This window comes from Schistocerca nitens, chromosome 4 (assembly GCF_023898315.1).
Source record: "Schistocerca nitens isolate TAMUIC-IGC-003100 chromosome 4, iqSchNite1.1, whole genome shotgun sequence".
Taxonomy (NCBI): Eukaryota; Metazoa; Arthropoda; class Insecta; order Orthoptera; family Acrididae; genus Schistocerca; species Schistocerca nitens.
This window is the reverse complement of record NC_064617.1, coordinates 884,353,433-884,378,394: the sequence shown is the minus strand read 5'-3', so window position 1 is coordinate 884,378,394 and position 24,962 is coordinate 884,353,433. Positions and strand designations below refer to the sequence as shown.

The window sequence follows — 24,962 nt, the reverse complement described above, 5'->3', positions numbered from 1 at the left end:
GACCTCGTTGTCGACGGGACGTTAAACACTAACCACCGCCACCACCTCCCATTAGTTACGTGATCTACCCATCTAATCTTCAGCATTCTTCTGTAGCACCACATTTTGAAAGCTTCTCTTCTCTTTTTGTCTGAACTATTTATCGTCCACGTTTCACTTCCATACATGGCTACACTCCATACAAATACTTTCAGAAACGACTTCCTGACACTTAAATCTATACTCGATGTTAACAAATTTCTCTTCTTCAGAAACGCTTTCCTTGCCATTGCCAGTCTACATTTTATATCCTCTCTACTTCGACCATCATCAGTTATTTTGCTCCCCAAATAGCAAAACTCCTTTACTACTTTAAGTGTCTCATTTCCTAATCTAATTCCCTCAGCATCACCCGACTTAAATCGACTACATTCCATTATCCTCGTTTTGCTTTTGTTGATGTTCATCTTATACCCTCCTTTCAAGACACTGTCCATTCCATTCAACTGTTCTTCCAGGTCCTTTGCTGTCTAACAGAATTACAATGTCATCGGCGAATCTCAAAGTTTTTATTTCTTTTCCATGGATTTTAATACCTACTCCGATTTTTTCTTTTGTTTCCTTTACTGCTTGCTCAATATACAGATTGAATAACATCGGGGAGAGGCTACAACCCTGTCTCACTCCTTTCCCAACCACTGCTTCCCTTTCATGCCCCTCGACTCATAACTGCCATCTGGTTTCTGTACAAATTGTGAATAGCCTTTCACTCCCTGTATTTTACCCCTGCCACCTTCAGAATTTGAAAGAGACTATTCCAGTCAACATTGTCAAAAGCTTTTTCTATGTCTACAAATGCTAGAAATGTTGGTTTGCCTTTCCTTAATCTTTTTTCTAAGATAAGTCGTAGGGTCAGTATTGCCTCACGTGTTCCAACATTTCTACGGAATCCAAACTGATCTTCCCCGAGGTCGCCTGCTACCAGTTTTTCCATTCGTCTGTAAAGAATTCGCGTTAGTATTTTTGCAGCTGTGGCTTATTAAACTGATAGTTCGGTAATTTTCACATCTGTCAACACCTGCTTTCTTTGGTATTGGAATTATTATATTCTTCTTGAAGTCTGGGGGTATTTCGCCTGTCTCATACATCTTGCTCACCAGATGGTAGAGTTTCGTCAGGACTGGCTCTCCCAAGACTGTCAGCAGTTCTAATGGATGTTGTCTACTCCCGGGGCCTCGTTTCGACTCAGGTCTTTGAGTGCTCTGTCAAACTCTTCACGCAGTATCGTATCTCCCATTTCATCTTCATCTACATCCTCTTCCATTTCCATAATATTGTCCTCAAGTACATCGCCCTTGTATAGACCCTCTATATACTCCTTCCATCTTTCTTCTTTCCCTTTGCTTAGAACTGGGTTTCCATCTGAGCTCTTGATATTCGTACAATTCGTTCTTTTTTCTTCAAAGGTCTCTTTAATTTTCCTGCAGGCGGTATCTATCTTACCCCTAGTGAGATAAGCCTCTAAGAAATCTAATCTTCAAAGGCGATTTTTTCTAATTTTTTTGTTTTTCAGAAATGCGTCCAACAGCATTCGTGTCCGGGCACTATGGTTGAAAACCCTTAAAGCATGAAGAATATCGAACAGGGCAGAGCTGGGCGTAAGACGGCCTTGATAGTGAAGGACGTGAAACAGCCGCTGCTGTTAAAGTTACTAGACTTATGTAGAATAATTTTTATATGTGTGCACCGTGCGTTACAGTATGTATTGCATGGATTTAACGGTGTGTTTGTTCTCTGTGTGACAGGTGGCTTGTGTCAGCTGCCGCCGACGCCATTCCAGACATCCGGTGAGTAACGTGTGTGTGAGGATATGAAAGACACCGTCGGTGGTGGTGGTGGTGGTGGTGGTGGTGGTGGTAAGTAGATTTTAAACATCTGAAGGTCGGGAGGAGACATGTTGTGCTTATGCCTGCTGTAGTTGTGTCGCAGGTCTAGGCTGGCTCTGAGCACTATGGGACTTAGCATCTGAGGTCATCAGTCACCTAGAACTTAGGACTACTTAAACCTAACTAACCTAAGGCAGGTCTAGGGAAATGGATTTTGCGCAGTCCCGTTTACACTTACTGATGTTTTTGTAATTTAATGTGTCACGTTATCTCAGAGACAGACACCAGCCCAAGTGTTGTAACAGATAATCACCTTTCAAGACCCGAAACGCGACATATCTTAACATACAGTTTTGTAACGGATGTTCAGCCTGTTGATTTGCAATCGGATGATTATGATGATGATGATTGGTTTGTGGGGCGCTCAACTGCGGCGGTTATCAGCGCCCGTACCAATTCCCAACCTTTGCTCAGTCCAAACTCGCCACATTCATGAATGATGTAGAAATGATGAGGACAACACAAGCACCCAGTCATCTCGTGGCAGGTGAAAATCCCTGATCCCGCCGGGAATCGAACCCGGGACCCCGTGCTCGGGCAGCGAAAACGCGACCACGAGCTGCGGACCAAAGTATCGGAAGTACTTACGGTCAGAACTGACAGAGGCAAGCTGGGGAATGAATATATATTCTTAAACTTTTTAAATCGCAGTCATGGTTAGTGAAATTAGTATTATAGATTTCACTGTCTGATTAATCTCAGACTCAACGGTGGCGAATACCGACGTTATGGCCAGTCAAAAGAAAAAAAAAATACCGTTGTTACAAACATTTCAAATAATTTGGAAATCTTCTGGCACAGATATAATGTTCAAACATGGAATCCGACTCATTCCGCACCACCTTCATTTTTATTTTCACTTGGTGACAGGCGCGAACTGTTATTCCTGTGATTAAACGGGCAGTCAGTGGCGAGGATTTTCGCAAAAACTGTGACAGGCGTAGTGTGGACTGTACTTTCTTACACAGTCGCAGAACGCGACGACAGTCCGCGTGTGAGTTTGCAGGAGTGCAGAGCGGCGCCATATCGTGACCAGGTGAGGCTGACGTGCGGACCTCGGCTCCACTTGTGTGTGCGTGGGTCTGCCAGTGGACGCGCCAGCTCACGTGAGGCCCTATCTGCTGTGTGCCGGCTCTCTACTCCAGGGCCGACAGACTACGGCCGCAGAAACCTGCGTGCTTACGTGACCACTTCGTTAACTTGTTTCCGCCGTACGTCTCCCCAGAGAACATTTTATACGTTGATCCTTACATAGAAGATAACAGCAACCGGCCGATTTTTACAATGCTATTTAACAATTTGAATAGCGCCGTTACCAGTTTCGAACCGACAGGTTCATCTTCAGACGTCTAGTTCACGTTTTACATTAGGTTTTGCCTTTTCTTTCCCCAACTGACGAAATTTCCTTTGCGCGGAGGTGCCCTACAACCAAAACAAGATATGAGACTGTCTATTTAACTGTAATTGTGCCCCGCAACGATTTTAAATGATGTAAACAGTTTTTGATAAAATAGCTTAGAACATTTTGCTAAAAGCGTTCGTGTTTTTACGTATGACAATTTAGAACATTCTTAGATAATTTTCGGAAAATAAAATGGTATGAATGCGGTCTGAAAATGGCAAGGAGTTGCAGCAAATTCCCTGCTATGTTTAACGTGTGGCACTTTCCAGTAACTCGCTTCCCGACTGACGACCTGCAGAGAACATCGCAGCCAGGCGGAGGCGCCCGACACATTCACAGGCTGGACGTACAGTAGCTGCTGTCAACAGAAGGTCCTCCTCCTCCACTGTCCCAGTCGGCAGGTGGATCCCGCAAACCACAGGGTGCTTAGCAAAACAAAGACACAACGGGAAAGCAGCTCCGCGAGGGAAAAAAATGACAAACACGTACTATCGTGGCCGCTGTAGGCAACAAGGAGACTCATCCCGTTCACGTGCTCGCATAACCTCAGTCTGCGGACCTATGTCCACAATCGTGCTGCTAGGTGAAATGCCGATAGTAAATAATTATTCTTGTAGGTTACTCTAAAAAGAGGTACTAGCATTACTGTAGGCAGAGTATTATTATACTAACACGTGTTATATTTTTTATCAATATTATTCAATTATAGACATCTGTGCTCTGTTCGAAGTGGGAGGGAGAGCAAACTACATTTGTAGTCGCGCAGAAAAAATAAGAGATTGTGACCCCGTTCCCGCCAGAAACCAATCCTGCATCCGTCCCTGCTACATTGGCATCTCGTGAAAATATTGTCTCTAGGCGGCATGTAGCGAACAAACACTTCTGAGTGTGTGGGTTCTATTTTGTCAAGTTGTGCAATGGGTTGATCCAACAAGTACCCTTTGGCTCCTGCAAGAAACTATTTCCACCTCACACTACTGCAGAAGTCAGACAGACGTTCCTAAAGTGCCAACAAGAACTGCTTGAAAAACATTCAGCAACAAATATCTTCTGGAATCGACTGCTGTAAGGAAAAGACACAAAAATATTGTATATTCTTACGTAACTAGTGGAATACTTGGGTACTGGACCACTGCTAGTTAGTGTAAGAAAAACATTAAACGAACGGAAAATATTATTTATTACAAAAAAATTCTGAGAATTTAAGTGAAACTCTTTCTTATAAATTAATAAATTTCCGGGTTCTTTTTGGAACAGTAGATTGCCTCTTATGGACAGGAATGCTATTATTTTACAAAGTATGGAAAGGTTGTTCAAACAATTTTAAAATTCATATGGAAAGGTTCTTTCTCCATTTTCTTGAAGAACGTTATTTACTCGGTAGAATGGCTGAGAGCCGCGCCTACACGACTTCAATAACTTTTCTAGGTACGGTCAAGGATGTCGCGTGCGAAATGTAATGGAGTGTACTGTTAGGGAGGAGCCGGCCGGTGTGGCCGTGCGGTTCTGGGCGCTACAGTCTGGAGCCGAGCGACCGCTCCGGTCGCAGGTTCGAATCCTGCCTCGGGCATGGATGTGTGTGATGCCCTCAGGTTAGTTAGCTTTAATTAGTTCTAAGTTCTAAGTCGCATAGTGCTCGGAGCCATTTGAACCATTTGTTAGGGAGGAAAGATGGGGCTCGCATATGCTGTAGTGCACAATACCGCGAGCTGCGACAACTGCTGCCTGCATCGCTCACTGCTGACAAATAACACGACTATCTCTTTCTGTCTGGATTGACCTTCGCCAATCAAACTCTCCCCACGCCTTGATGAAGTCAAGGACTCCTAACCGCCCCAACTATTGGCGTGGTACACCGGTCAGATAACCAGGCCACCGCAATGCCACTCAGTATCCCCTTGCAGGCGTTTAACTAGTACTATCTGTGTTCACACCACACAATAAGTGTGGCGGCCAACACAGTGAACAACGGTTAATCGCGAGCGACTCAATATAGAGTGTCACTCCGATTCACTAATGACAGAGGTGCTCTCCCAGTGAAGTACTGAGGAGAGACTTTGTACCTCGCTCTCTGCGTACATGTAAGAGTGCACTCGCTCTCGTTACATGTTCCCGCTCCAAGAGCGACAACAGAATGGCCCCTTTTTCTGGAAAAGTTGCAAGGGTATATCATTCGCTGTCTTCCCTCACTCCTCTAGCTCTTTGCATCAGAAATATTCCGCCAAACAGCGTTGCTCTTTCAAACGGGAGAATGACGTTTCGTTTAAGTCGACCAATGCAGAAATATGTAGCATCTCCGTTAGGCGTATGCTGTCCTCCTGTGAGAACTCTGTAACTACGCAGTCGGTCTATCAAAAAATGCATCTTCTGGGTGCTCCCACACAATGTAGCGGAATTTGCTTTTAAGTCGAACACGGGGGTCGTTATCCCTTCGCTCTGGCCAAAGCTGTCCTCTCTCTGGGCAGTCGCTCTGGCGGAAGTAGGTGTGTGTTGACTCACCCCTCTGAAGGGCCAGGCTTCCCAGCAGGCTGGTTGCCTCTTTAGAACGAAAATTCCTGTGGCCGTCATGTTGTGTATGCCAGCCTCGACTTTTTCTAACTTGGTGCGCACTTGCGATTTACTTATAAGATTTGCATATCGCTTACATGAATTCATACAAAATTGACTCTACCTTATCGAGTTTGGGTTCGAATGAAGCGTCTTGATGTGCAGAATACGATTTTGAGGAAGGAATATGTAAGAAATGAAGGTCAGGAGATCACACCACTTTACACATTGTACTGGTGTTATTTGGTTTTGTCTAAAATAAATAGTACGAAAGTGGAAAATGTTGCCCTGCAGCGAGTTAGTGAGTGGTTGCCGAAACGTTAGGTACAGTTCAGAAAACTGACGCACTTTGTGCTGGGTAGGCGCGGCGTGCTGGCGTGAGAGAAGGGGAGACGCTGATGCGGCAGCGGCCGAGATGACCCAGCCGCGGGAGACGGGCCGACGGGCTGCTGCGACAGTGTTCAATCTTCAAGGTCCAGTAAAGTTATGACGCACAGTTGTTTTCTGTAACGGGGGGAACAACTAAGTTCCCCCGTCGGAGGCTCGAGTCCTCCCTCTGGCATCGGTGTGTGTGTTGTCCTTAGCATAAGTTAGTTTAAGTTATATTAAATAGTGCATAAGCGTAGGGACCGATGGCCTCAGCAGTTCGGTCCCATAGTTCTTACCACATATTTCCAAACTAAGTAAGTCTTCAAACGGTTGTTGACGTTATAGCTCTGTTCGACGGCAAGAGACTTAGAATGAAAGTTGAGTAGAACGGATAGGGTGCTGAAAAGAGATTACTCCGTGAACATCATTCAAGTTAGAACGTGATGACAGAGTGCATTAGAAATAACCAGGGCGATGGTAGGGGAATTAGACTGTGACACGAGACTATGAAAGTAGCTGGGTTTTACTATTTGAACAGTAAAATAACTGGCAACAGCGAGAGTAAAGAGGATATGAAATTCAGACTGATAAGAAAAGACAATTTTTCGTAAAAGGAGGCACTAGCTAACATGGAATATAAATTTAAGTGTTAGGAAGTTGCCCTCATTAAAAGGAAGATTCGGTTGATAGAATACACGATGAGGCATGGAGGAGCAGTTAATTTGGCGGTAGGAATATGAGGGATGCGAATTCTTCAGGCAGAGCAGTGCCGGACTGCGGTTAGCAGCTTCCAGTTGATGTAGGATGCAGTGCTTAAGTCTTTCGTAAGAGAGACTAGAGCTACATCAAAGCTGTTTGTCGGGAGGAGGAGGCGTAACCTACTGAGTTAAGTTTCGGGGCATCTTTCACCGTACTGGCGATCTCGCCCGCTCAAGGTGTTGGGGAGTACAGTATTAGGATATAGAGAGAGGCCAGCAGGTAGAAAGCTCGAGAGGAGAGCAGAGCCGGACTACTTTGGTGGTCGGTGTGACCTTGACCAGAGCACCGCATACCGGCGCGCAGGCGGCAGTTGGGCCGCCTCCTGCTACCCGCGTCCCCATGAACATATCTGGGAGCATCAGTGTGGCCAGATACGGAAGCTCAGATGAAGCTAAAGCAAATGGCAGGCTACGATTCATTTGTGCAGGAACTGGCAATTGGCTCTGAACGTAAATAAATGTTAAGTAGTGCTCATAAGTAGGCGAGGAAGTACCCTAATGTTAGATTACACTGTTCCCAACATATAGCTGGAAACAGTTGCTACAGTCCATCAGAACCTAAAGTGGAACGACTAAATTGTAGCGAAAGCATATGCCAAGCGGAAATTCATCGTTAGAATCTTAAAGGAATGTAATGGCCGGCCGCTGTGACCGAGCGGTTCTAGGTGCTTCAGTCCGGGACCGCGCTGCTGCTGCGGTCGCAGGTTCGAATCCTGCCTCGCGCATGGATGCGTGTGATGTCCTTAGGTTAGTTGGGTTTAAGTAGTTCGAAGTCTAGGGGACTAATGACCTCAGATGTTAAGTCACATAGTGACTAGAGCAATTTTTTGGAATGTAATGGAGCCACGAAAGAAATGTCTTACAAAACACTACTTCGATGAAATCTTGTTCACTGCTCATGGGTAAGGGACCCTTAGCGGGTTGGATTTGTTCAGGAGGTAGACAGTCACTACGAAGAGCGGCCCGTTTCGTGGCGGGAACTGTCAGTCACATGGTTCAAATGGCTCTGAGCCCTATGGGACTGAACATCTGAGGTCATCAGTCCCCTAGAACGTAGAACTACTTAAACCTAACTAACCTAAGGACATCACACACATCCATGCCCGAGGCAGGATTCGAAACTGCGACCGTAGCAGTCGCGCGGTTCCGGACTGAAGCGCCTAGAACCCCTCGGCCACACCGGCCGGCAACTGTCAGTCGGCTCGGAGCTTTACGGAGATGCTAAACCAACTGCTGTGACAGAGGCTATAACAGAGGAATTGGCACACGAAGGGATTTAGTATTGAAATTCCGTGAGATTACTATCCGGAAGAGTCTCGCAACATATCAGTTCCTCCCCAACTTACCGAGTCCGGATAGATCGAAAGATTTACAAATTCTCTGCCTAAGCAGGGTGAGACTACACACTCTTTTTGACAATTAAACTTGTATGATGTAATTACTACACATTTCTATTGTTTTAGTTTTATGTAGAAAAACAGTAGAGCAATAGAATTACCATAGTCATATAGAACTGACAAACATAATTATCTTTATATTTGTTTCAACAAAAGAGTGTATTTGTCTAATTAAGATGTGTTGGCTGCGTGTAGGTGGGCTCTGTACGTATGTCGCGCCTACCCTGTACCACCTCCATACCGAGCTGAAATAGCAATGATAGTGTCGAGTGAAAGTCCGCTACACATTTTCAGTCTGTCATGTAGTTTCAAAACTGCTCACACTACGTGCGCGGCACAGTGAAAGATCCTTTCTGGTGAAACAACAACAACAAGCTACACTACACTACCACTGAAGATGCGACTCTTTCCTTTCCGTTATCGTGGTTTGCGAAATATAAAAACGTAGCATTGTTTGTAGGAGCTGAAACATGTAAAAACGATGCTGTTGTGTTTAAAACTGCGCTTAGGTACCAATTACAGTGTAAGAACGGTCAAAGGGTGGTGGTTGTTATCCAACCGAAACTGGTTATCGTCTAGTTTTAATTAAACTACTTACCGAGCGAGACCATTAAAATTAATGCGCACCACTGTGAACACAGTTTGTAAATCTGTTACACGAATTCACTTACACCATAACAAGACGCATCTGACGTTATCGACTCGTGCAAAATTTACCGATCGATTGCATTCGTTCGTGTGTAGTATTCTCTCTCTCTCTCTCTCTCTCTCTCTCTCTGTCTGTGTGTGTGTGTGTGTGTGTGTGTGTGTGTGTATGTGTGTGTGTGTGTGTGTGTGTTCGTGCGCTTGCGCAAGTCGTGTTACAGTGTGTGCTCGAGAGTCCTTCGTGTACGACTGCCAGTCCCCTCCCGCTTATACTGTTGCAGTCACGGAATGCTGCGCGGGAGGGACGAGTGCCGTGTAGGACCTCGAGTCTGTCAGATTTGACCACTTGCGGTCTTGTCTCACGATGTCTGTAGGAAGAACCAAGCCCGGCTCTTCTGGAAATATACATCCCGAGAATTTTGTCTGAGAGCCTCTCCATGCTGGTGCATAGCCTCTCTTGTAGCGTCTGCTGCTGGAGTTTGCTGTGTTGTTTCCTGATAGTGAACCCAGACTGACGAGCTGTACTCTAGAATAGGTGTAACAATTGCTTTGCAAACCACTCCCTTCGTGGTTGGTGTAAATGTATACAATGTTTGGGAAAGGGGGAGGCGGTTGTTACATATGCCTCGTGAGGACAGGGTGCAGGAGGTCGAGCGGTCAGGATTAGAGAGTGGGCATCCAGGGCTGCCGTTAAATGACAAAACAGGAAATTAGGTACAATAAAGAGGATGTATTTCAATGTACGGTGAGCAAGGGGCGCGCCTAGGGTCGGACGTTACCAGGTTTAGGCCAGTCTAAGAGGTCGAACAATTAATTGAAATGGGCAACGGAAGGGGAAGCGGTTCATGTTAACCTACGTTGGTGGCTGGTCATGAAAAGCAGAGCCAGAGGCTTTGCCTTCCAAAGAGACGTCTGTTCTGCTTGAGGTATGGGTTACAAGAGAGAGAAGCAACTCCAGCGTTCGCACACGTGATCGGTATCCCGCGCACGCTATTGGCTAAAACCAATGGCGTGATTTCGTTAGCAGTTTCATCAAAGTGCTCAAGGCGTCTCCGGTCAGAAGCTTTAACTGGACAGAACTGCCTTGTTTTGAAAGACAAGCAACTTGTGTCACGTAGACACAGCGTAAGTTGCTCTGGGAGTAGACTTGTAAAGATTTGACTGGGCCTTTGAAATAAATTTTTTAAATCATTTCCATAAAATATTCTTTGACTGGCTGCCACCCTGTACAATGCACTACACTCAGTGAGGACTCTTCTAGTGGCTGTCAGTCCTATTAAAAGAAGTCGGCACTTGACAACTTAATCCGGATGGGGCCGCACCAGTGCGCCCCGGCTGCTGGGGTCTGTTGGCGGTATTGGCCGCCTACCACTGTGTCACCGCTTTCCACCGCACAAAGCGTTCTTCTTGCCATCCCTCGAGTAGGAAACTTTCCTGGGCGAAAAATTTCGCTTCTGTGAAGAAACAATCGTAACTCCGGTCCTAATTAAAATCAAGAACAAATGTCTGACATGCTCAGAGATAGAGATGTATACCGTATGTGAGTTCCAAATTTCTTCGTGTTTTATGTGGAACATAAAGAGTCTACAGTCAGCGGTAAAGAACGGATTGCACCAGTCCTCTTATCTATGTTTTCGATTTAGGTATTATGTTTCAATTGTTACTACAACACGACTGAACATCTATCTCACATTGCCTTCCTTTTATATCTATATATGTTTCGATAGTCTTGACTGACTTGAACGGTGCGCTGGCTGGTTGCAGACAGTGATAATTCGCAACTTTTAACCTCGAAACGCCAGCTGCTGACTGACTTAAACTGACTTCAGGCCGCCCCGGATGGTTAGTCCTACGTAGTTCACGGCTGTTTCTGTTTCCACTAATCTGTCGCCGGTAGTATAATTGAATGGCAGTCAACCTCACTGCATGCCTATGCGCTACACGATGCGTTTGTATACGTTCCGCCGGCCGGAGTAGCCGAGCGGTTCTAGGCGCAACAGTCTGGAACCGCGCGACCGCTACGGTCACAGGTTCGAATCCTGCCTCGGGCATGGATGTGTATGATGTCCTTAGGTTAGTTAGGTTTAAGTAGTTCTAAGTTCTAGGGGACTGATGACCTCAGATGTTAAGTCCCATGGTGCTCAGAGCCTTTTTTTGGTATACGTTCACGGTCGGCTGCCAGCCGCTGCGCCGAATGTCAGTCCTCTGCATGTGTTGCACTTCGCTGAGGTCTCTAGCGGTGAGGTCTTCCTCTCTGCAGGTTATTTGAGCAAGAATAGTCAATGTTTTTAGGAAACATTCGAATAAGGTTTCCATGTAGGTGTAACGTGTGGACAGTTGTCATGGGTTACAGAAGTACGGTTGATAGAACGTTCCCCTAACAGATGATGTTAATTAAGCTAAGGCAAATTATTAAGTTCGACGTTGATTTTCGTGAATTCCGACTTCGACTTCAATACACTCTGGATTTCTGTCGACAACACCTCGCGCATCTCTTCCGACGTCGTAGTGTCGTTCTTTTATGGGGGCAGCAGTACCCGTATTCCGAAAGACCAATTAGTTTCTTGTGCTCTCTTTACCTTCCTAGATTTGGCCTTTCAACCATCCCCGCAGGCAAACATTTAAGGTCCGGGGAAACATGGCTCCGAAGACGCGTACCTTTTCTGCCGATCCTCATTCCGCGGAATGTTAGTTATAGATTACATCACCTGAGGATTAGAATAACTAGTGGCCCTATCACGCTCGAAGACGACTGTGTGTGAGTCGCCTTTACTTACGTCTGTGTTATCATAAATACAAGCCTGGGAATCTGAACTGACATCCTAAATGTGCTACTGGGCTCAAAGCCACATCACTTGCATGAAATTGAAAAGAATCCTGTGTGTGTGAAAACCGATCTCATTCGTAAGCAAATAAATAAGCAGACAATAATTTCACACTTAATAGACTTGGTCAGTGCGAACAGTTTGAAAAAAAAAAGTAAACTGTAATGTCATCCTGTATAAGAATGTAACCTGGATTACACGAAAATTTCTGCACTGACATATGGCGCTGGTTAAAGTAAAGAAACTGACAGAACCTAAATTGCGCAAAGGAAACGAAACAATCACGTGTTATGAATCTCACCTGCAAAATTATGTACTGGCAGAAAGAGGAACACAACAAGACTCCGCACTAGTTAAAAGATACTGGTAAAAACTAACTACAATTAGTCCCAGGAAAATTGGGTTCATAAACTTCACATAGAATGCCAATGAAACTCGTGACTCAACCTTTAAGTTCTGAAATTTCGGTTAGGAAGCAACTTATCAAAGAAAACAATTATAGTCTCTAATATGAAAATTCTTTTAATCTAGTAACTTCCATGGTACAGTAAATTAACTCAGAAGATCAGTCACTAGAATAATTATGAAAAACTCGACTGTGATGAGGGTGAAGTGAAGTGGACCAACAATAAAAGTCACCAAAAATAACTTTCTACCTTATAAAATAATAGCTTATTTTTCATTTCAAAACCTTTATGTCCGTATGCTATCCAACACTGTTCTGAGTCACCATTCCTCCTCGTAATAAATGTGCAACTCACATAGTTCCAAGAGTGCGTCCATTCATTACACTGTACCCTCAACGAATCCCCGCTTGCTGCACACCGCAGCTTCCTACAACTGGCCGCAGACACAGACACAGATACTGTTGCCTAACAACTGTTTCTCTGACCACAACTCTTCAGATATATCATTTTCCTTTACAAATATTAACACATCAAATAACATCGTCAACAAATAGCCATCTCAAATCACTGCCATCGTTACCACCGAGCGGAGATCTCCCAGTAGTGATGGAGACTCGTTTTCAACAAAACCTACAGAGAACGGTTCTCGGAAACGTCTCCACAAACACATGTGGATTTTTGCGGGACCGTCGATGTTTCATCGACTGAAAGTGACTTCATCAGTAAACAGTATGGCGTTACCCAGCGATTTGCAACTAGCCAACGACAAAATTCCAGTCGTCCGCGTCGATCACGTTCTGGAAGATAATGCATCCTGTGTAGACGGCAACATGCAGGCCCTTTATACGTAATGTCCGCCATATTCTTGTATGTGGAACACAGATACGTGCAGAAATTCTGTAGGTGCTTGTTGTTTGACTACATAGTACTAACTGAACAATCCCTAGTACTTCATCCGCACTTTTCTGATTTGCTCACGCCGAAGATACGTGACACTACAGCGGACTCACGCAGTTTAGCGAAAAACAAACTCTTGGATTCGGTACTCTGTGGTTAGGAAATCGTCTACCGTATCACATGAAAGTAGTGGCAGCAGAGTTTCCATTACAAAACTACTGTAAAATACCGCACCATGTCAGCATACTCAGGATTTTCAAATACATGCGGCAGGCTAAATTGTACTTTATTGTCCAACGAAACACAATCACATTTGAAAAATTGGTTATGTTAACTGATGCGCAGCTTCAGAATTTTAATTTCAAAACAGAAATGGCGGTCGATAAATATAAGCAGTTCACTTGCAGACCTCCGGTCCTCCATAGGTCCGCTTTTAAGTTTTGTGCCTATAGCGAGGGAGGACCCATTGCCCTGTCCTTGTTTCCACTCCAGTGATAAAACGGAACACAGCTCTTCTCGTTATATAAGAGTACGTGTGTTCCCTAACATGAGGTGAACGCGAGCCGCGGCCCTCGGCTGGTACACACACACACACACACACACACACACACACACACACACACACACACACACGCTACCTGGCGCACCCTCTCTCTGCGACTGGTTTCTGCCCTGTCGGTCAAACCACACGGAAGGTCGCTCTACGCACACCCAAACTTACAAAAATTTCCAACAGGCAGCAGATTATGCAGTTTGCAAGATGCCGCTAGTCGGCAGTAGGAGTGGCAAAGTGAGTTGCTGAACTCGACGGTAAATGCACCCCTAGTAACTAGAGAACAGCGCGCGAAATGAAAACGTCTCTCTGTAACCAGTAAAAGCTGGACACATTATATCGAATGTTTTATTGGAATCAGTCCCTCCAATACCGCGTCCTGAAATATTTACTATTTTTCATGAAGCACGCTGTACGTAACATTATCCTCTGCGACAGGGTCGTAGAGGTTACGGCGTTATCGATTCGGTCATTTGTACACGAGGTGTTGCGGCTTTTGGGGCGGTTTTGCCAGCTCGTGTATTGACGGTTGCAGCAGTCTGCCTTTGAGTTTGTGGCGTGCCCTGTTGGAGTGTGCCACGGAGTACGGGATGTGTATACGAGTCCGGGCTGCGGCGTGTGTGGGAGCCGCCGGCAGGGTAGATACCTGCACGCCCCGCCAGCGCTGGAAGCTGTCCAGCCGCTGGACTCCAGCGCTGGAAGGCCGCCCGGCCGCGTGCTCTCACGCCGTCAAGTCTCTGTCTGTTCTGTTCTGTGCTGTTCCCTTCTGTTCCGGGTAGGCCTTCCTGGCCGTAACCAGGCGAATAATACAGTGAATATATATATATATATATATATATATATATATATATATATATATATATATATATATATATATATATATAGAGAGAGAGAGAGAGAGAGAGAGAGAGAGAGAAGAGCGGCGCAACTGCTTCACGGTGATGCTTAACGAACTGCAGTGACAGACAGACGCCAGTAAACCGGGAGACTGCTCCACGGACAAGTTTATTTTTGAAAGCAATAGAGCGCACGTTCAAACTACACGCGGGCGACATATTTCTTCTCAAACGCCCCGAAGTGACCGGGGCCAGAATGTCAGAGAAATAACATCTCACGTGGGGTCTTGGCGGACCGGCAGTGGTTCTTTGCGAGCACCATTCGCGAGTGCAATTGACAAGGGGAAAAATGAAAATCGCCTCAGACACACTTATGTAAATGTAGATGATGGAGAAGTGGAAGAGTTGAGAGAAGCAGAGAAAGCGAGGTCTTCATAACGAAATGGATGCCAACGGCCATACCATGTTGAGTACACCGTTTATCGCCCGATCACTAAAGTTAATCAAGTTTCTGTATGTCCATCCTTTTGGTAGGAGGTCTTTGGGACGACGGCCGTTTACTATTGTGACAAAATAAAACACCTTCTGTCGTCCTTATGATTTTATTTGATTGTGTTTCAACCAGTTTCAACGCTTCAATGCGCCATCGTCAGGTTGTTGTTGATTCGGTACGGGTTGATATGATCCCTATGTATGTCACATCAGTTGCTAGCATAACAGGATACGCAGATAATCTGAAACTTACGTGTCAGAACTGCAACCATTGGATGGTTGCAACAGCTTACGCACGTGCCATGTTCCAAATTCAAGCACCGATAAATCCATATTCCTGTTTCCTAGCACAGTCCGCAGGGGCAGTGCGGCATTCCTTGTTGAATTATTCGCAATAGTAGATTTTTTTTTACAAGGCAGGGTTATGAACCCTGCGCTCATCTCCCCAACCTGGAGGACCGGGCTTTCATTTCGGGTTTAACTCCCATAGAGGGGTTGACGACCTAGCCTATAGTGCCAGTGCCCCCCCCCCCCCCCCCCCTGCCCTATGGTGTGGTACACTCTTCGTCTGGCTCCTTGGTCGAGAACATTCCGGCTTGGATGACTGCTAATAGCCACGCTACCGTCGGCACGCTCTCTACCTCATTAAAGCAAGCAAGCCCTCCCGCCAGTCACTGGAGGTGCCTACGATAATGTGGTGTCCCCTGGGAGGGTTTCCATACAGTTTACGTTCGCAAAAAATGTGCTTGTTATAACTTGAAAGTCTCTTCGGGTTTGCTGCCGGATCCTAAAATCAACTTGACTCGATATTTCGGCGATCCAACTGGTCGCCATCTTCAGGAAAATGCTGCTTCTGCTGATGAGTCCCGCTGAGAACTGACGCCAGGTTGCAAATCGACGTCCTATATAGGCCACCGTTCAGTACACGGCGCATGCGCCGCCCATCACGGTTTCTGCCTTCCAAAACAGGGAGGTGGCGCCGCCCTTAGTGAAACACTGCTGGAAACGATATATCAATCAAGGCCGCACCGAAGAACGTTCAGTTTTGATGCGAGATAATACAGGATTCCATGTCTCGCTAAGAGGAAACCCATTGTCTCTGTTGATTAAATTATCAGCCAACCTAATTTCAATCGCCTCTTTATAGACACTGCTCCAAAAACCGGAAATGTTGGCAACCACCACAGTTTCCACAAATTTCATATTGTGTCCCTCATTTAGGCAGTGTTCTGCTACCGCCGATTTTTCCGGCTGTTGTAGCCTCGTATGACGGCGATGTTCCACACACCTGTCCTGCACTGTGCGAATCGAACGGCCGATGTAAGCTTTCCCACATTGACACGGGATTTTGTACACCCCGGGTTTCGTAAGTCCCAAATCATCCTTCACAGAGCCGAGCAGAGCCCTAATCTTAGAGGGTGGGCGGAACACACTCTTAATGTTAAAATTCCTAAAAATTCGTCCAATCTTAAACGATAAGCCTCCAGCATAAGGAAGAAAGGCCACAGATCTATGTTCCTCTTCGTACACCTCCAGAGATGGTCCAAACTCCATAGCCCGACGAATCTGCTTCTCGGTGTCTCCATTTTCCTTAAAAACAGTCATCAAATGCTCAAGTTCTTGGATTAAGCTGTCTGCATCGGAAATGGCATATGCTCTCCGTACCAAAGTCCTAAGGACGCCATTGCGTTGTTGTGGTGGATGACAACTCTTAGGATGCAGATACCAATCTGTGTGGGTCGGCTTTCGGTGAACACTGTGTCCCAAAGTTCCATCTGGTTTTTTACAAACCATAACGCCTGAAAATGGAAGTATCCCGTCATATTCAACCTCCATAGTAAATTTGATACCGGGATGAAGACAGTTGAAGTGGTCCAAAAATGTGTTAAGAGCATCACGTCCATGCGGCCAGACGAAGAAGGTATCGTCCACGGATCTCCAGAGGCCGGCCGCGGTGGTCTCGCGGTTCTAGGCGCGCAGTCCGGAACCGTGCGACTGCTACGGTCGCAGGTTCGAATCCTGCCTCGGGCATGGATGTGTGTGATGTCCTTAGGTTAGTTAGGTTTAAGTAGTTCTAAGTTCTAGGGGACTTATGACCACAGCAGTTGAGTCCCATAGTGCTCAGAGCCATTTGAACGGATCTCCAGAAGCACGTTGGTTGCAAAGCTGAAGTCCTCAGTGCCATGTCCTCGAAGTCCTCCATAAATAAACTACCCATAGCCACTCCGTCATTGTGTTCAAAAATGTTACCGTTAAATAAAAAATACGTGGAGGTCAGCACATGACGACAAAGCTTCACCAGCTCTTCATCCAGTTTTTCACTGATCAAACTAAGGGACTCTTCCAGAGGAACTCGTGTAAATAGGGATACCACATCGAAACTCACTAACAGATCTGAAGGACTCAACTTCAAAGATCCCAATCGTCGAATAAAATCCACCGAACCGGATATATGGTGTTCACACTTGCCAACATATGGACTGAGAACAGATGATAAATACTTTGCCAGGTTATAAGTGGGTGCACCCAAATTACTAACAATAGGGCGTAAAGGAACCCCTTCCTTGTGCAACTTAGGCAGACCATACAACCTAGGCGGAACGGCAGCACCAGGATGAAGTTTCTTACGTAAATCATCTGGCAACGAACTCTTTTTTCCAGCAGTGAAAGTGTCTTACGTTTGATCCTTTCAGTGGGGTCATTAGATAGTCTTCTGTACGCCGGGTCGTTGAGAAGTAAATCCAGTTTTAGGACATAATCATCCCGCGTGGCATTCCCCTTGTCAGCTGGTAAAACTACTACCTAATAATCATTCTTAAGGGAACGAATGGCTGCTCTCTCTGCGGAAGAGATGTCTTCCCGTGGTGGTCGAGCCCGACGTAATGTCTGCTTGTTATATTCTACTATTACTCTATTAGATTCACAATAAGGATGATCTCGAAAGTGTATTCGATGAGGTTGACCAGGAAATGATCCATGGTTAAATTTCATTCAAATTGTGGTATTTGTAAATTTTATATTGCTCTTAGTTGTATGGAACAAGGATTTCGAGAGAACGTTTTGGTGTGTTTGTCAACAATATTTCCTCGCTCGTTGCTAGCAGATTGCTGCATAGTATGGCGCCGCCCAGCGTGTAGCGAACAAGGTGCGAGTGACCGTGTCGAAGGCAACGGCGTCGGAAACACTGACTGACTTGAAATGTTGCCAGTTCTTTGTTAGTCATTCCTTCATTGAAGAGTATCAGTCAACTTGCGAGGGATCGCCGTAATTATGCTGGTGATCGTACATATCAAACTTCCTGGCAGACTGAAGCTGCGTGCCAGACCGGGAGTCGAACTCGGCACCTCACCGTTCGCCGTCACTGTTCTTAACTACTAAGCACTTCAGGCACGACTCAGTATGTGTCCTAGGTAGCTCAGTAAGAGCATTGCCAGCGATAGCGAAGCTCCAACTCCAGTACACAGTTTTAATATTCCAAAAAGTTCCGAAACATCGTAGATTCCGCTGGAAACAACTCCTAAATTCAATCAATTCAATCAAATTCTAATCAACGAGAATGCTGTGATAGCTCCGTAGAAATGGACTGGACAGAAAGCATTTTGCCTCCGTGCTCTGTCTGAGGCACAGTAGCGAGTAGGAATTCAAAGGGTCGATGTTCAGACGTCTTTTATTTACTTACACTACTGGCCATTAAAATTGTTACACCACGAAGATAACGTGCTACAGACGAGAAATTTAACCGACAGGAAGAAGATGCTGTGATACGCAAATGATTAGCTTTTCAGAGCATTTACACAAGGTTGGCGCCGGTGGCAACACCTACAACGTGCTGACATGAGGGAAGTTTCCAGCCGATTTCTCATACACAAACAGCAGTTGACCGGCGTTGCCTGGTGAAACGTTGTTGTGATGCCTCGTGTAAGGAGGAGAAATGCGTACCATCACGTTTCCGACTTTGATAAAGGTGGGATTGTAGCCTATCGCGATTGCGGTTTATCGTATCGCGACATTGCTGCTCGCGTTGGTCGAGACCCAATGACTGTTAGGAGAATATGGAATCGGTGGGTTCAGGAGGGTAATACGGAACGCCGTGCTGGATCCCAACGGCCTCGTATCACTAGCAGTCGATATGACAGGCATCTTATCCGCATGGCTGCAACGGATCGTGCAGCCATGTCTCGATCACTGAGTCAATAGATGGGGACGTTCGCAAGACAACAATCATCTGCACGAACAGTTCGACGACGTTTGCAGCAGCACGGACTATCAGCTCTGAGACCCTTGACGCTGCATGCACGAATGGTGCACGAATGGTAAAACGTCATTTTTTCGGATGAATCCTGGTTCTATTTACAGCATCATGATGGTCGCATCCGTGTTTGTGGACATCGCGGTGAACGCACATTGGAAGCGTGTATTCGTCATCGCCGTACTGGCGTATCACCCGGCGTGATGGTATGGCGTGCCACTGGTTGCACGTCTCTGTCACCTCTTGTTCGCATTGACGGCACTTTGAACTGTGGACGTTGCATTTCAGATGTGTTACGACCCGTGGCTCTACCCTTCATTCGATCCCTGGGAAACCCTACATTTCAGCAGGAAAATGCACGACAGCTTGTTGCAAGTCCTGTACGGGCCTTTCTGGATACAGAAAATGTTCGACTGCTGCCCTGGCCTGCACATTCTCCAGATCTCTCACCAATTGAAAACGTCTAGTCAATGGTGGCCGAGCAACTGGCTCGTCACAATACGCCAGTCACTACTCTTGATGAACTGCGATATCGTGTGGAAGCTGCATGGGCAGCTGTACCTGTACACGCCATCCAAGCTCTGTTTGACTCAATGCCCAGGAGTTTCAAGGCCGTTATTACGACCGGGGGTGGTTGTTCTGGTTACTGATTTCTCAGGATCTATGCACCCATTGTAGATGTAGATGAAGATGAAATAGGAGATATGATACTGCGTGAAGAGTTTGACACAGAACTGAAAGACCTGTGTCGAAACAAGGCCCCGGGAGTAGACAACATTCCATTAGAACTACTGACAGCCTTGGGAGAGCCAGTCCTGACAAAACTCTACCATCTGGTGAGCAAGATATATGAGACAGGCGAAATACCCTCAGACTTCAAGAAGAATATAATAATTCCAATCCCAAAGAAAGCAGGTGTTGACAGATATGAAAATTACCGAACTATCAGTTTAATAAGTCACGACTGCAAAATACTAACGCGAATTCTTTACAGACGAATGGAAAAACTAGTAGAAGCCGACCTCGGGGGATATCAGTTTGGATTCCGTAGAAATATAGGAACACGTGAGGCAATATTGACCCTACGACTTATCTTAGAAGCTAGATTAAGGAAAGGCAAACCTACGTTTCTAGCATTTGTAGACTTAGAGAAAGCTTTTGACAATGTTGACTGGAATACTCTCTTTCGAATTATGAAGTTGGCAGGGGTAAAATACAGGGAGCGAAAGGCTATTTACAACTTGTACAGAAACCAGATGGCAGTTATAAGAGTCGAGGGACATGAAAGGGAAGCAGTGATTGGGAAGGGAGTGAGACAGGGTTGTAGCCTCTCCCCGATGTTATTCAATCTGTATATTGAGCAAGCAGTAACGGAAACAAAAGAAAAATTCGGAGTAGGTATTAAAATCGATGGAGAAGAAACAAAAACTTTGAGGTTTGCCGATGACACTGTAATTCTGTCAGAGACAGCAAAGGACTTGGAAGAGCAGGTGAACGGAATGGATAGTGTCTTGAAAGGAGGATATAAGATGAACATCAACAAAAGTAAAACGACGATAATGGAATGTAGTCGAATTAAGTCGGGTGATGCTGAGGGAATTAGATTAGGAAATGAGACACTTAAAGTAGTAAAGGAGTTTTGCTATTTGGGGAGCAAAATAACTGATGATGGTCGAAGTAGAGAGGATATAAAATGTAGACTGGCAATGGGAGGGAAAGCGTTTCTGAAGAAGAGAAATTTGTTAACATCGAGTATAGATTTAAATGTCAGGAAGTCGTTTCTGAAAGTATTTGTGTGGAGTGTAGGCATGTATGGAAGTGAAACATGGACGATAAATAGTTTGGACAAGAAGAGAATAGAAGCCTTTGAAATGTGGTGCTACAGAAGAATGCTGAAGATTAGATGGGTAGATCACATAACTAATGAGGTATTGAATAGGATTGGGGAGAAGAGAAATTTGTGGCACAACTTGACTAGTAGAAGGGATTGGTTTGTAGGACATGTTCTGAGGCATCAAGGGATCACCAATTTAGTATTGGAGGGAGCGTGGAGGGTAAAAATCGTAGAGGGAGACCAAGAGATCAATACACTAAGCAGATTCAGAAGGATTTAGGTTGCAGTTGTTACTGGGAGATGAAGCAGCTTGCACAGGATAGAGTAGCATGGGGAGCTGCATCAAACCAGCCTCAGGACTGAAGACCACAACAACAACAATGCACCCAAATTGCGTGAAAATTTAATCGCAAGACTGTTCTAGTATATTTGTCGTATAAATAGCCGTTTATCATCTGCATTTCTTGTTGGTGTAGCAATTTTAATGGCCAGTAGTGTATTTTGTTTCATGCAACATAAGTAAATCGCGCAAAAGTTAGTGCCTTTTAAAAAGTGCTGCGTGACATGGTGTTTTGGATTTCGCCACTACTGTATCCTCATTTCCCATTCACAAAGACGACTTAAATGTGCGTGGTGAACCGCGTTATTGTTAAAGCTCGGCACGGGTTTTTCCTACCAAGACAGACGCGCGTCACAAATCGTGAATGGAGTACGTGCTTTCGTTTGCAACCGTAGAACGCAGCAGTCGCCGAGACACACAGAAGGCGAGAGTTGTACGCCAGAGGGCACGGCCCTGCTCACCTCCCTCCATCCTAGACAGTGTGACACCTGTTCCCTGGCTGACCCGGGGCGGTGGCAGGCCGCGGTCTTGTGGTCTGTGTGACGTAACTCGGCGTTTCCTGTATCCCGCCTCTGGCCGTCACACTTCAGCCGTCGGAGCGTCGACCGCGAGATGTAGAGGGGCCGCTTCGCCTCCCAGCGCAGTTCTGGTTCGCCGACACACTTCCATCGGCAGTCTTCGATTTCATTTTCACTCTTTAATCGGAACGGCGAATGCATGAACAGAGCTGAGACGGTTCCAGCTACAAGCCACACTCACCGTTTCGCGAGCATCCACATCTACATTTTCCGCAAGCCATTGTGCAGTGTCCGTTGCTAGTCGCGTAATATCCCACTCCTAGTGCAAATGGAGCGAGGGAAAAGTAACAGAATTAAATACAAAGAAATGAAGTGCATGGATCAATGATGATGAAAGCAGGGGAAACGTGATACCATGAAAATCATTGAAACTTCATTGATTTCACCCTCCTCGATACCACACAACTATTTCCCACCAGCGTCTGTAGTCTTTCTTTTACCTTTGGCGGAAGATTGTGGTTTCACTATAATTTTTTCGGGTATGTTGTTATGTAAGAGCAATTGTGTGACCTTTGCCGTGTCTTTCTTTTGTGGAGACTGTAAGGAAGTCTTTTCTGGGCGCCATACGAGAAGGATCCATTATATATTACAAATTGTAACTTTACCTGTGAAAGAATATGTGATTTCATAATATAAGTAGCGCCTTCGGCGTTCGTTATTTGCATTAATCAAATCAAGCATTTTGTTGTTGAAAAATTTACACACAAATCTCTAGCGTTTGGTTGACAACGCTCCCGTTTTCTTTGAGCGTACCAAACATTTCTGGTGAGGTCTTTTCAGAGTTATATGAAGAAATACAATCTGAAAGATATGGAAAGAACGTAGATGTGTAGACAGCTGAAGGTAGGTATATAAATGGACATAGTACAAACATGAGCTGGATACTGACTAGAACCAAGTGCATTCAGAACAGTTAGTTTTGAAATTTCCCAACTATTTCGCTCTTCACCTTGGAACTAATGGCCGGCCGCGGTGGTCTAGCGGTTCTAGGCGCGCAGTCCGGCACCGCGCGACTGCTACGGTCGCAGGTTCGAATCCTGCCTCGGGCATGGATGTGTGTGATGTCCTTAGGTTAGTTAGGTTTAAGTAGTTCTAAGTTCTTGGGGACTGATGACCACAGATGTTAAGTCCCATAGTGCTCAGAGCCATTTGAACCATTTTTTTGGAACTAATGAACACACTTCCCTTATCCCCATCCGCTTCGATCATGATCCTGGGTACTCTCTGGTTTCCTTGTATTTAATTAATTAGTTATGCAGTGTTCCAGAAGGAATGATGAATATTCAAGGATAAAGTAAGTATGTCTCGGCCACTCAAACTGGCAGTCTTGTGGAGCTAGTAAAGTGTTACGGAATAAAGTACTTTTATGTAAGAAGTTGTCTTCCGTCTACTGATTGAATGGCGAGAAGGAGAAGGCAGGATTACCCTCGCACTATTCGCTCAAAACTTAAAACGTACCGAAGCAGGACCAGAGGCCTGCAAGTGAACTAGGGGGCTGCGACCTTTCCGTGAACTCAGCAGTGTCTTCGGCAAACTGTGTCAGAATGCTACCAGCCGTATCCGACTGGTCGTTTGTGTACGCTGAACTGCGAGTGTCCTAACGTCAAAGTTTAAGTATTCCACACATTGACTCTCTGTACATTCCTTACCTGTTAGTGTTAATTTCTGAATCGAGTATTTCCCTTACAGAAATTGTCCAGCATATTATTGTCGCGGTGTTACAACTTATTTAGTATGCGCAGCAGCTTACCGACAAAATCATCCAGTCATGTAAAACGCCTGCGGAGACACGCATACCAAACTAAAGCCACCTAATTCTAATGAAGTTTACATATTGGGAAACATCTGCAACTCAAACGAATTTTGATTCAGCCGAAGAAAACAAGTTAAAAGTAAGGCTATTAATTGGTTGATGTAGTATATGTTATGCAATAAAGAGCGGCGCACATAAAACAGGGCCAAACCGGAATGCGAACGCGCGTGAGTAGCATTACTAGCTTGTCAGTTTCTTTGCCACCTTGCAACAGCAGTAGGGTGTGAGTAGTTCATACGGAATGTAGTCGTTATAAACCGTGTACTTCATTGTCATGCCTTACTCCATTGAAGGACGTGTGTTCATTGTTGAAGAATATGTGTGGTCTGAATCCATTAAAGTTGTTCGTGACACTTTGCATGAAAAGTTTCCTGAAAGTAATATCCTGCAAAGTCAACGATTCAGGATCTAGTGAGAAGGAGGCGTTAGACAGGCAGTGTTGTTAATTCACAGAGAAATAAGGCACCGCCGGCCGCGGTGGCCGTGCGGTTCTAGGCGCTTCAGTCTGGAACCGCGTGACTGCTACGGTCGCAGGTTCGAATCCTGCGTCGGGCATGGATGTGTGTGGTGTCCTTAGGTTAGTTAGGTTTAAGTAGTTCTAAGTTCTAGGGGACTCATGACCTCAGATGTTAAGTCCCATAGTGCTCAGAGCCATTTGAACCAAATAAGGCACCGACGGTACGTACAACTGAAGTTGTGGCAAACGTGACGGCACAAATTGAAAGAAGTCCCCACAAGTGAACACGACTATTATCGCAGCAATGTGGAATATCTCGCAGGTCATGTCAACGCGCATCCTTCATGGCTTGAAAATGAAACCATAACGTGTAAATGTTGTTCAGCAAATAAAAGAAGCGGAAAAGGGTAAGTGTACACATTACTATAACTGGTTGCTGGAAAATGTCGCTGGGGGACATCTTGGTCCGTTCCTTTTTTTTTTTTTTTTTTTTTTTTTGACGGATGAAGCTTGGTTTCATCTGTCGGATTACGTTAATTCGCAAGACACTGGGCTATAGAGAATCCCCATGGCGTATTGCAAAAGCCGTTACACGATTTAAAAATTGGTGTATGATGTGCTGTATCTGGTAACAGAAT

General features: G+C 45.4%; 1 protein-coding gene across 1 annotated transcript in view; it reads left to right on the top strand.

Moving 5' to 3' along the window:
* Positions 1 to 1,811: 1,811 nt before the first annotated feature.
* The window catches only part of LOC126253408 (mucin-5AC-like), a 448,548-nt gene continuing 425,397 nt past the window's right edge, over positions 1,812 to 24,962 (top strand). Inside the window, exon 1 of the mRNA XM_049954712.1 lies at positions 1,812 to 1,826. The gene's annotated coding sequence lies outside the window, so the exon portion shown is untranslated. The remainder of the gene's footprint in view (positions 1,827 to 24,962) is intronic.